Genomic DNA, 12,392 nt, shown 5'->3' with positions numbered 1-12,392 from the left:
ATTTAGGATATTTCGGATTAGTAACCATCGTGAACAATTCAGTACTTGAACCATAAATGTTCTCGTGATAAACTCCACATGAGAGAGTATGCAGAATTTATTGATTAGCTTGCTATTGTTTCAAGGAGAAACATCAAGCTCTTTCTTGCAAAAGATAACATTTTCAGATAAATAACAAAACATATGAAAATCAAAATTTTATGTAAAAGTTCTATAAATAAAAAAAACAGTTGCTTTTTTTTTACAAAAATGCATTTTTACATATAAAATTCGCTTAGCTACCTTCAGCTTTATTCTGAACGCAATTGAGACTATGAATATTCAGTAGAAATATGATCAAGTGTTTCTTTGTGAGAACTTGACATCTCTATAAAAATGCACTTTAAATACCACACGGTCATCCTTTATTTTCTCTAAAGTTGAGAGTTATGTACTCCTTCCCATATTTCTGTTTTAATATTTTAGAAGGCTGTCCTTGGCGTCATCTGGAATTTAAAGATTTTTCTTGGCCTCAACTGAGAAATTACTAGACCTGCATAACTCGGTTGGCATTTTTTTCTCTCCCTTCCTGTCTTCCTCAACCTCTCCGTTTCATATTACGTTGTGTGCTGGTCGATAGATGGAACACATCTAGGTCAAGGGCACAATGATCTGTTTCATAATAACATTTCTCCCTTCCTGTTTATTTTAAATCACTTTTCTTGTTTTTGTCTCCGTATTGTATTACTTTTTTCTCTTCTGACGGATAATATAATTTAAAAGAACTTCAGGTAATGGCTTGGGTAAGAGAACGTTGATAGTTTCACTTGGAATAGAAAAATCGGTGTGCTGTTTCAAATATATTCTAGATTTAAAAAAAAAAAATCTGTTCTATAGATGTAAAAGCATCTGGATTCCATCACGTTTTCTATAGTAGTAGGAGACTTCCCAAAAAAAGAAAATAAAATGAAATAAAAAATTGAACTTGTCTTTAGCGGTGGTGATAAACTCCGACATAGGAAAGCAGTGTTCACTTTACTTTTCCAAAGGAATATTTCTCGTAATTATAATCACGATAGTGCGGAACATAAGTAATCATTTATCGTCAAACAATTCGACATTGTTCAATTTTATGAACTAATACGATTATGATGCACTTCACAATGCAGATGCGACTTGACTGAAGAGAATATTTCATTGAAAGTAAACCATACAATGAAACCGTACATTAAACATAACCAGCGGACAAAGAAAAGCAGTTGACTGAGGTTCTATTACTTTTCAGGATTCATTTCTACACCGAATGGTTTTCAAAGTTGTTTAGGTGTTCTTTTATAGCGAGAATCACAAAGAATACTTTTATGTGAAAGTTCTTCTATTCGAAGGTCACTTGACCTTAGGGCTTGAATTACTGGACAGATTTTAATGACGCTTGATGTAGTGCAAACATTAAATTTCATTAGGAAAATGTAACTTTTAAATTGCATAGATTAATTAAGATTTAATTAATCGTAATGCATTTAAACTAATCAAACAATCAGATTGTGCTACTATCTCATAAAATTTTCCTGTGAGACAATAACGAATCTGCTCGCAAATTCAAAAGTTCTCTTTTCATTTCTTAGAATAGTACTAAAAGAAATATTCTTAAATACTTAACTGGGAAGAAAAACAGTAACGAATACAAGTCGATAGTGTAGCCAAAACTACACTATCGTTTTTTGTTGTTGTTTTTTTCTGCAATCCATAATATTTATATGCCATAGTATTTATTATTGTTATTATTAGTAGTAGTATCTGTGTCACTTGACTGCTAGTCGATAATGCACATATTTAAAGTACAAATTGTAGTTTTTATATTTTAAAAACGCACTCCACTGTACTCCTGCTTCGACTGTATTCTTTTGTTTATACTCTATTTTGACTGACACTAATATCAAGACTAAAATGAAACTGCATTTACCCATCAAGTTCCGGAAACTGATCCAAACGATTTGAAATCATTGTAGTTACACTTCAATAAGAGCCATTTAGTGATGAAAGATAAGATATTCAAATTTATTAACAAAAAAGGGGGTTAAGAAAGTGAAGTTTTTTTTTTTAAATGGTAGCTTGCGGAACTTTCAACTTGGTACTGCGTTACTTGAAAAACAATCCAAAATTTCTACAGAATTGAAAATATTCTTTCAGTGGAAAAACTGGCAGGTAGTATGATGCTAATAAGTTAATGAATGAAAGCAAAACAAAACTCAGAAAGCAAGAAAGCAGAATTTATACTTACCAGTTGTTTAAAACAAAAAAAAAAAGGAAAAACTTACTGTAGGTAAAAAGTTTGTGTGCGAAAATCGCACGTAATACAAGTTTGTTAGTGACGTACCTTGTTTGTCGATTACGAAACAGACAGATTAAATAATTATGCCTCAAGTTTTATTTTATATTCCTGTTTAACGCAACACAAAACGAAATCTCAGATCATTTTATAAAATAAATTACTAGTATGTATCAAAAAAAAAAAAAGAGAATTCGGAGACAACCAAAATATTCCTAATTAGATGCATGTTAATGCTCTAGGATATGCATTTACCATAAAGATTTCTTCTTGTAAATGGCCTAAAAGAATCGTGATTGACTTACGATCCATCTAATTTCCTAATATACAGTTTATTATGCCTTTATTATCCCATTCGAAAAGGGTTGCTTTCTGTCAGAGATTCAGAAAAAGTATTAATTTTCAGCCTAATTATCTTGAGAAACCAAGTTGTTTTTGTGAAAAAAAGTCAGAAAAAAAAAAGGAACCAGAAGGAGTCAAAAAAGGTTTGCGAGGGGAATGAAAGGATTACCGAAAATCGAGAACAAAGTGACTCAAACGAGAATTCGAAGAATCGGCATAGCGGATAAAATGCTAGCATATGAAATAAATATAACATTTGTATAGTTGTAACTACACCAGTTACTAACAAGAAAACCAAGTATACCTTATTAAACTATACATTCAGTATTCAGAACATTACGTTTATTGAGCTTGAAGCAATCTTAATTTCACTGTAAGGTAGTTAGTTATCTTTTGTTCTCAAAGCTATGCGAAGTTATGCGCATCTTGAAACCACGAAATAACCATATGTACTATTTTATAAGCTTTGTTTTTAATGTATGTCAGGTATAACATAAAATTATAAAAGTAAAAATAAATCCTCTAATTTCGTCTCATTCTCCAAAGGAGAGTAAACATTATTCTTTTAGTCCTATCGTTTTGAAAATCAGTAGACAGCCGTCTTAACTAGGTAAGCATATTTCTATGTTTTAAATGTAAACACTTTATACAGCGACAATGGGTATAATCTGTAATTTAGAAAAACTCATATATTCATTTAAATCAAATTGTAACAAGGACTTCAGGTGTTATTTTACAGAGGGATCTCCTAGATCTAGGTTCAGTTGCTCGTACTCTAAAGCAAATAAATATATCTCCCCTCTTCTCCTTGAGGTGTCGGCTGTGGAGCAGACAGAATTATTCCCAATGCCCACGGGCCTTTGACCATGTTTGTTGGTTTCCTCATGGATTTTTTTTAATCGCGCAAAGTTTACGCAGTGGACGAAAAAAAAGATGGCATTCAATGGAATAGCATGTTGTTGTTTTCATTCCAACAAAATAAGCAAACCAACAAGAAGAGCATTGTTGGAGCATTTTAGTAAACAAGTCTGAAAACAAGCAGTTTACAGACATAATACATTAGCCTTGTTTGCTTCGCAGGTAATGCAAACAACCCAAATCATATTGAATCGACTGTGTCTACGCGAAGATGATTCCATGACGTAACCTGTAAATGTTTAGTACAGACGTTAGAAGCTGATAATTGCCTTTTTTTTCTGATTTATTCGATTGAACAGCGAAACAAACCATAAGTGATCCGTCTAATTCGAATTGAATAGATGATTTTATGCTAGTTGGTTTGTTGAATTTATACTGTGCCCAAACATATAAATACTAGAATATTATGTGTGCTAGTTCTGTGACTGGTTTGCTTGTCGTGTGGGATGAAACGCATGAAATTTGGAAAAACAAACTTGCAACCTCCTTATGAGATCAGCCGACTTACTTTGATTTAGGAAGTCCTTATAAACATTCCTTCCATACTATGATGGAAATCACACCCAAGGCTTTCCATCAAAAGGATGTCATTACAAAGCACTGATTCAGCTATGAAGGCGCGCTAGATTTTTAGACGAGTTTATTGCAGCTGTAAAGCACCATATAATTTCTCCTAGTAATTAGGAAATGAGGAGAAAATAGACACCGGGTGTTATTGCAAGTGCCCGAAAAATTCCAGAGGACATGAAAAACGAACCTGTAATTTTCCGTAACCAGTATGTCATATAAATATGCTGCATCTAAAATAGCGGTGGTGTTGCCGTACATAAGGTTTGCTCCCCAGCACTATGAAGAATTACCGTATTTTTCGGTTTATAAGACAATACTTTTTATTAAAATTTTTAGACCAAAAACTGGGGGTCGTCTTATACACGGGGGGAGGTTGCCATGACGAAACTGCCACCACCTTGTCTCCGCGAACAGGCTTCCTCCAATCACTAGCCTTTGTTAACTCTGTCGATTGACGTCATTAACCGCTGATTCTGAATAAACCAATCAGAACTCTGAAAGCATTCACACATCTGCAACTCGTTGGCGGGGTAAGTTAATGCATTAACAATATTTTGAGAACTAGCCCATAAAAATGTCCGAAAATAAAAAAAAAGATTGTCATATTCTTCAAAATTCAAGTTAAAAGTCATCAATTATGCAAAAGAACATGGAAATAAAGTTTCAAAGAGACAGTTTGGACCTCCTCCCACTGAGTGTATGATTAGACAGTGGAGATGTTTAAAATATTCATTTCTTAATTTTGGGTTCGTCTTATACACGTAAAAGTACCGTAATTTAATTAATGGCAGTTAATTATTGCTATTATAATATGGAGATTAAAATAAAAATTGAGAGCATGGGCAAGTCCTTGTGTCTATCCTAAATTTTATTAATTTCCATCCATCCAGAGCAGAATGATTGCAAATATATCATTTCAGCATATAAAAATAAAATAAAAACTTGAATGGTTCTTTAAGTACGAATTCCAATTTCTAAATCTGATTAAATCCAGCCAGCCAGAGTGCCTAAATAACTAAGAGAAACGGCTCTTATACAGTTGTTGTTTGCACATTTTGCAAAATGTACACAACGCGTTCTAACTTTGACATATTCATCAGAATTTTACAAAATTCTGATAATTCTTGCAAAAATAACGAAAACATCAACAATCAAAAATTGTGATGTGCAATTTCAACCTGTATAAATCTGTAAGCGCCAGGAGTAGCAGTGGGTTGCGGTTGTTTTGAATGACAGCTGAAGCAAATAAGGCTTAGGTAGAAAAACCCTAACCATACCTCTCAACTAAGTTCCTCATCCCTGAGAAAATCTGGGCTATACTCCCACTAGGCTAATGGGGCTAGTAAAGCTTGTCAATACTAATTGGCCGATATGTGTGGATTTTGTATTGATTTCGTACGAAAAGAACAAGAAATACAGAAATATGCTAAAAACGGCTTTAGGTTCAGTTGTGATAATTAATCATATTACTATGCAAGAATACGATTACAAAATACACTTTTTATTTTTATTTTTGTGGCTCTCACCTACGAAAGGTTATTTGTAAAGCTATAGCACAATTGTACGGTGGGAGAGTTAAGTATTTTTTTAAAAATATTTTTAATGTGTGTGTGTGTGTTGCGCTATGTACATTCTGAATTTAAGGAAAAATGACTTCAGCATAATCAAAAATAAAGGGCGAATGCACAAAGGAATGGATCTCGTTGTTGGATATCGTTACAATACGTAATAATGGTTATATACACATATCCTGAAGGAAACTTTTGCAAATGACATAGTTGCCGCTTAGAATTTAAGCAGTTTCATTTTAGTAATTCACTCTTCTATTTCATGGTTGTTCCTAACTATCTGCTGCCCTTTGTTTTATGCTCTTCAGGTAGAATAAAGTATAACATAAAACTGATAACAGAATTCTGTACTTTACATTATCATAGAGCAGCTTATTTCTACCTCTCTCTCTCTCTCTCTCTCTCTCTCGTCAAATTGTCTTTATCTAGTTTCAGCTTCTCTGCACATTGTATGAAAGATTCATTATAGAAGGCATCTTTAGAAATTAATTCTTTCTCTTCCGCATTTGCTTCTTCCTTCAATAATATTGCGTAGTTTCTCCCTTTATTTGGTCATTAAGGAACCTTATCTAAATACGTTTTTGGCTGAAGCCATAAAAGAGCAAAATTGCTTCCTGCGCTGAATGAAAATGGATTTTCCGTATTCAACGGGTCACTAACACATACTTCCTTCTATCGCGCAAATGGATGAGTAATGTTCGCGGCAATTTTGGCAGTTGGCGGGTGTTATTCCATAAAGTCTAATAAGGGTGGAAAAGACACGAGAACAGATATCTGATATTGCATATTAAGTGGGAAATGACTGCTCATTATGGAACTTATTTTGAGATCAATATTATATCACATTATTAGATTCATTACTTATCAATCGAATATTAATTTTTAACTCTTGTTTTGAATTTGCTTAACAGTATTTATGTAACCGGAACAATTGTTGGAGCATAAGTAATAATCCTGTTTACAATTTGTTCATTCAAGTGCTGTCAAAAAGGCATGGAAAAAAAAACACATCTTGCCATAATATGATATAATTCACGATTGCACAGGGTCGCATAACTATATATGCCACCTCGATATACAACAAACATGAATGGAAAGTAGATCTTTGTATCGTAAATAAGCACATTTTGAAAATGGGGCGTTTTCAACTGTTCGTTTTCCAAACTGGAAGCAATAGTCGAAATTGACTAACATATGTGAATTCGGTAATCAAATTTTATTACGGCTTCCTCTCAGCAAATACCATCAATTTAGGTTTAGGTTAGGTTTGTAGTTTATTTGGCACCAAGACAACACTGGTCATACTGTGTTATACTAAGGATTACAACTATACATAAACAGAAAATTGTAAACAATATGTCTGTACAAAAATCTAGTTACACAAAGCATCTGCAGATAAACAGAACTGCTGCAGAGGGCATAACAACACACAAGGTCAGAGGTTATTACGGTAGTATAAAAATAGTTAACAATATAAGTTAATACATAAAATACGCAACACCAAGCCAAGGAATGCAGTATCTATATATTGATAAAATTATAACAGATGCTTTTACAGCAGTAGAAAAATAACAAAAAGGGATGAAATATGCATGGATGAAAATTAAATTTAGCAATGCAGTAGAAACAGGATTTAGCAATACATATAAACAGAATTAATAGAAGGTACACAAATAGACAAGGTGTCCTACAGCAATACATGAGTAAATAAAATGCATATACAAAATTTAAGTTAAACAATGCAATATCTACATGTAAACATAATTACTGCAGAGGTTTTAGCAGTACATAAATAGATAGCGGTACAGGTTAACATATGCATATACAAAACAAGTCAAGGAAAGCAGTGTCTACATCTAGTAAGATTACAACAAACATTATTATACTAATACTTAGAGTCAGAAAGGAATTATTATACAGCATATATGCATAAAAATTAAGTTTAGCATTGTGGTATTTACATATTAACAAAATTACAACAGGGCGACACAAATATACAAGCTCAAGTCCTACAGTAATACATAACTGGTCAAAATTTAAACTAATGAATAATATGTATGTATAAAAATTAAGTTAAGCAATACAGTATTTACATTTAAACAAATTTACAGTCAAATGTGTCTGAGTTATAGAATCAATGTTTCATTCATATGTTCGGAGTTTCATATGATGGGCCGAGTAGTGCTAAACAGGCACCATGCTTTGTTGAATTCAAGACGCATCCAGAAACACAGCTTGTTTTTTGTAATTTTTAGTAGAGAAAAGACATGCGTAGTTTCTTATTTATGAATATTAGTACTAAATCAAGAAATTTTCATTTCTTGATTTAGTACTAATACATGTTAAATGAAAATTTAACATGTATCTTTCTTAAATGACATTATCACATACAACGTATAAAGTACGCAATCTACGTAACCTTATACATTAACACTATATATAAAGCAGTCATACGCATCATTATGCACTCCGATTAGTAGTATTATTTAAAGTAATATTTAAATTTATCTAAAATTACAAGCTCTTTTCTAAAGCAAAATTACGACAACATAAAATGGCGTTCTTCAATAAAATAGCCTGGTTTATTGTTTGCGATCCCATTTATGTAAGTTCTACTATTCTAAATAAATATTAGATTATGTCATAAAAATGCCGAGAGTGCAATATCATCATTCCTGATTTTTTCAAATAAAAAGCAACAAAAAAATCCCAGAAAAAGAATCTAATAATGATAACCCAGCAACATGCCAATTGGACCCAACAGTGCTTCTTTTGTGGGGTTGAAACAGTAGTTACATGCTAAACAATATCAGCCTGACGCTGATATTGAGAATACCATAATACTTGACTTTAAAAAAAAAAAAAAAAAGCTGAATTAAAATGACGCTCAGAAACACTCGCAATACAACAAACCAGACTGCTACTGGAGATCGGTTTGTTCTAATTGCTAGGGTTTCTTATAGGCGTAAGAAACCCAACTGCACGTCTATAGTTATCACATAATTTCGCGAAATTGGAAATTGAATTAAGTAACATGCATCGGATAATCAAAGCAACTTCAGTTCTGAAATAGTCCATACAAATAAGTGAATGCGGCTCACTTGTTAAAACACCCTCCTTTAATTTCTCTCTTGTTTTTTCTTTTTTTGTTTCCATTTAACAACTAAGGACGACAACGAAATGGATGTCTCCTTGCAAGATTTTTAACTCATAATCACAAATTTTTACGTCCTGCACTGCCTGTCGTCCCAACGTTATTTTGAATTAATGAAAATTAATTTCATATAGCTCCAGTTATTTAAAACCGCTATGTAACAACAAAGCTTAGTGGGAATGATCTCCTCTATATTTTTCCACATTTCTCGGTCTCTGGTCCAGAAGCTCCAGTCGTTTCCCATAGTAGAAATATAAAATAGCAATAAAATCGAATAAAAAAAACCGTGTATACATGAAGGTTTTTGTATTTGTCTTGTATAAAAACGAGTAATGTATACTACAATGCTCATTTTTTAAGCTATTAGTATTTTCATTTTCTTTTATTTTTGTTTCATCCTTGCTATTTAATAATCCGATGTATATTTATTGCTTCTTTTCCGCATTATTTTCAGCTCTATTACTAAGTTAAATTCTAAAAAAAATAATAATAATAATAACAGATTAAAATTCTTGATATAACTAATATTTTAAAAGTTCTACAAATATGGCAGTCGTGTTACCCTTCAGGTACGTTTTCAGTATTCTTTCCAAATTAATTTTAATAACTTTTTTAGCCTCACGTTTATTATACACGCGGTTCCATCCCCATTAAGGCCGTGCTTCATTTTAATTCCAATTTAATTGGTTCCAAATTTAGTGTTTCTTTTATTTTTTTTCTGTTTCGGTTTTAGGGATTATATAATTTTAAAACGAGAGTTATGTTTATTCAGTATAGTATGCCTTCATATTTTTCATATTTCAAATTCAATTCCGGAATCCAGATTAATAACGACAACATTATTCATCTAATTAGAGATATGTACTTTATTCGATTTTAAAACCGTCTTCCACTAAATATAACTTTTTTTTTTTTGTAATTGGCTATTGCAGCTGTATTTGAAATTGTTATTAACAGCAGTTGTGTTTTTATATGAATCATAACCACTAAACATTGTAAACTTGTAGTACATCATTACCGTGAGCTAAGGCTTTTCTTTATCAATTGTATATATTCTTTGTATTTTTGATAATCTGGAAACACTGCTGTAGACACCAAATATTGAACTTATTCAAGCCGCTTCAGGTTTCCAGTAAGCAGGGCAGTAGACTCCTTGCGGAGCGATGAGATTTATCTACCACCTAAACGCAATGACAAACATCGATGCCTACCAATAGGCTGCAGGATTCGAATCTCACAGCCTCTTGGTGGGGAAGTAGCTGATATGCTAATCACTTGTCCAACCAGGCCAGCAAACTGTTTAAATTTGCCGGTTTAGGATTTAGCTGAAATGACAACTTCAGTTTCAATTTCAGTTGTTTTTTTAGCATCTCATGGTCATTTGATAGATCGACTAGTAATACTTTAAAGTTAGAAGTATAATTTGTCGATTAATATAGTGATGTAGGAAGATGATTATCCAGAGGAAGAAACGTTCTGGTGCCAGAGCAAAGGATTCCAAAACTCCTTAATATAACCACTTTGGTAGTGTACTATGAAAGCAATATCCTTTTGCTTTGTTCTAGGTGCAAAGATTCTATGGAACTACCACTCTTGCCAGCTACTATATACATGAAGAATTGAGGAAAGCATTCCAACGAAAAACAAATACACTAGCATCACCAACAGTCAGTCAACACACGCACACAGGCCTCCTCCATTATTTCAGCGGTATCCGTTATTTCCAAGCCAACCCAGTTCGTTCGTACTAGCTGAGAAAGAAAATCTGTCGAAATCCATCACCACTGCTGCACAAACTCTCAAAACAGAAATAAAAAAAAAAATCAAATTCATTTCCACTGACTCACTAAGGAAAGTAAAAAAAAAAAAAAAAAATCAATGAATAAAAATAAAATCGCCTCTCTCTCTCTCTCTGTTAGCTAGTGTTGTGGAGGAAGAATTTTTTTTATCCCGCAAAAAGACAAACAAACTGGCCGGAGAAAGCATACTATTGACAGACATAATACATCTTCAGAGAAAGCCTTAGCTGCTTCATCCGTAATTCCACAGTTGAGCAAAGAGAACATACTCGAGCAAAGAGAGCATCCTCCCCCCCCCCACCTCCTACACACACACACATTCCAAAAGGTAATAGATTCTCCTCTTATTGCCTAACATTCTACTGGAATGCTTTTCGCAGTTGCAGTTTCCGGTGACTTATATGAAAGATTCGCTATAATGCTTTGTGACCTCACAGTAAACGCGAATCGTATATTTTTGATGCTATTGGCAACTATCTCCGATACCGAAATTCGTAGGCACTCGTTTAAATGCACTCGAATGCTTTTTTTAACGTGTATAACATCAAAACTTTCTTTAGTCTTTTCTTTTCCTTTTATGCTTTAGTAATTATGAACATAAAGTAATTAAAATGTAAATGAAAACAATTTCATAAAGAAATAAGAAATTAAATTGAGAACTAAACGCATAAAAATAAAATAATTACGTCTACACTTAACTAAGAATAAAACCTAAGAATAAGAATAAGAATATATTAATAAAACCACTTCTATTCTTGTCACATTATCATAAAAAGAGCATATCTTACATATTTCTATGGCCTTTAAGAAGCACCAACCTTGGGTAGTTGTTCTTTTTTGAAGTTACTGCCAAAACAACTGAGGCTATGAGGACAAATTATTATTTTCTCTGTTAATTGTCTGTACTCTGTATGGCCAGTTGTTCTGTTTTGCGGGTTGAAAAACCCCCGAGTTTCCAGGAAATCGCTGAATGTAATTTCTTCCTACTCATATTTGCAATGTCTATCGTCATTTGCCAAAGAAAATTTTCTCCCATGCGATGTGTGTGTGCATGCTCGTGTGCAAGTGCATTGACTGTTTGTTTAGATATTAATATACAGAATTAATGCAAATACTGTACATGTACTGTACCTATATTGTGCAATTAGCTCATAATAACAACACGGTGGTGTTATTTTATAACACCGCTGTGTTGTTAATAACTGACATAATCTTATTTTAACATGAAGTAAAAATTGATATAATTGACTCATCAAATTAAAGGGAGTAACTGGATGTTGAAAGTAGCCATTATGGGAACATTGTTTTGTGATATATTTTTGTGATATATATATATATATGTGAAAGATTGATTTGCTTGATATACATTTTTTTAAACATTCTGAATGACTAGAAACCGAGAAAAATGAAAACAAAGTTGAATAGCACAACTAGTTTCAGCCTGTATCAGCCTTCTTCAGGTACACATTAAAAAAGAAATAACCAGTAAAACATAGAGGACATAATTATAAACATCACGGAAAGCTGGTGTATATATTTTCAACGTTGAAACGTTGAAGTCTGCGCATTCAAACTGTTCCCTCGTTGACTTCATTGTTGGGCGTATGCATGCGTATAGCATCTTGCGAACGCCAGTATTTGATCGTAGCACAATGACAGTCTGGAAGGTTTGTTGTTGAGATGTAGGGGGTTGGGAATGATTTCTTTTGATTCTATTATCTTTCTTTCTAATT

General features: G+C 32.9%; 1 protein-coding gene across 1 annotated transcript in view; it reads left to right on the top strand.

Annotated features, from left to right (window-relative positions):
* Positions 1 to 3,743: 3,743 nt before the first annotated feature.
* The window catches only part of norpA (no receptor potential A), a 160,693-nt gene continuing 152,044 nt past the window's right edge, over positions 3,744 to 12,392 (top strand). Inside the window, exon 1 of the mRNA XM_090399628.1 lies at positions 3,744 to 4,668. The gene's annotated coding sequence lies outside the window, so the exon portion shown is untranslated. The remainder of the gene's footprint in view (positions 4,669 to 12,392) is intronic.

The sequence above is a fragment of the Typopeltis vanoorti genome, chromosome 10, assembly GCF_054136105.1.
Source record: "Typopeltis vanoorti isolate ZY-2024b chromosome 10, IOZ_Tvanoo_1.0, whole genome shotgun sequence".
NCBI classification, from domain to species: domain Eukaryota; kingdom Metazoa; phylum Arthropoda; class Arachnida; order Uropygi; family Thelyphonidae; genus Typopeltis; species Typopeltis vanoorti.
This window is presented reverse-complemented; position numbering and strand designations above follow the sequence as displayed.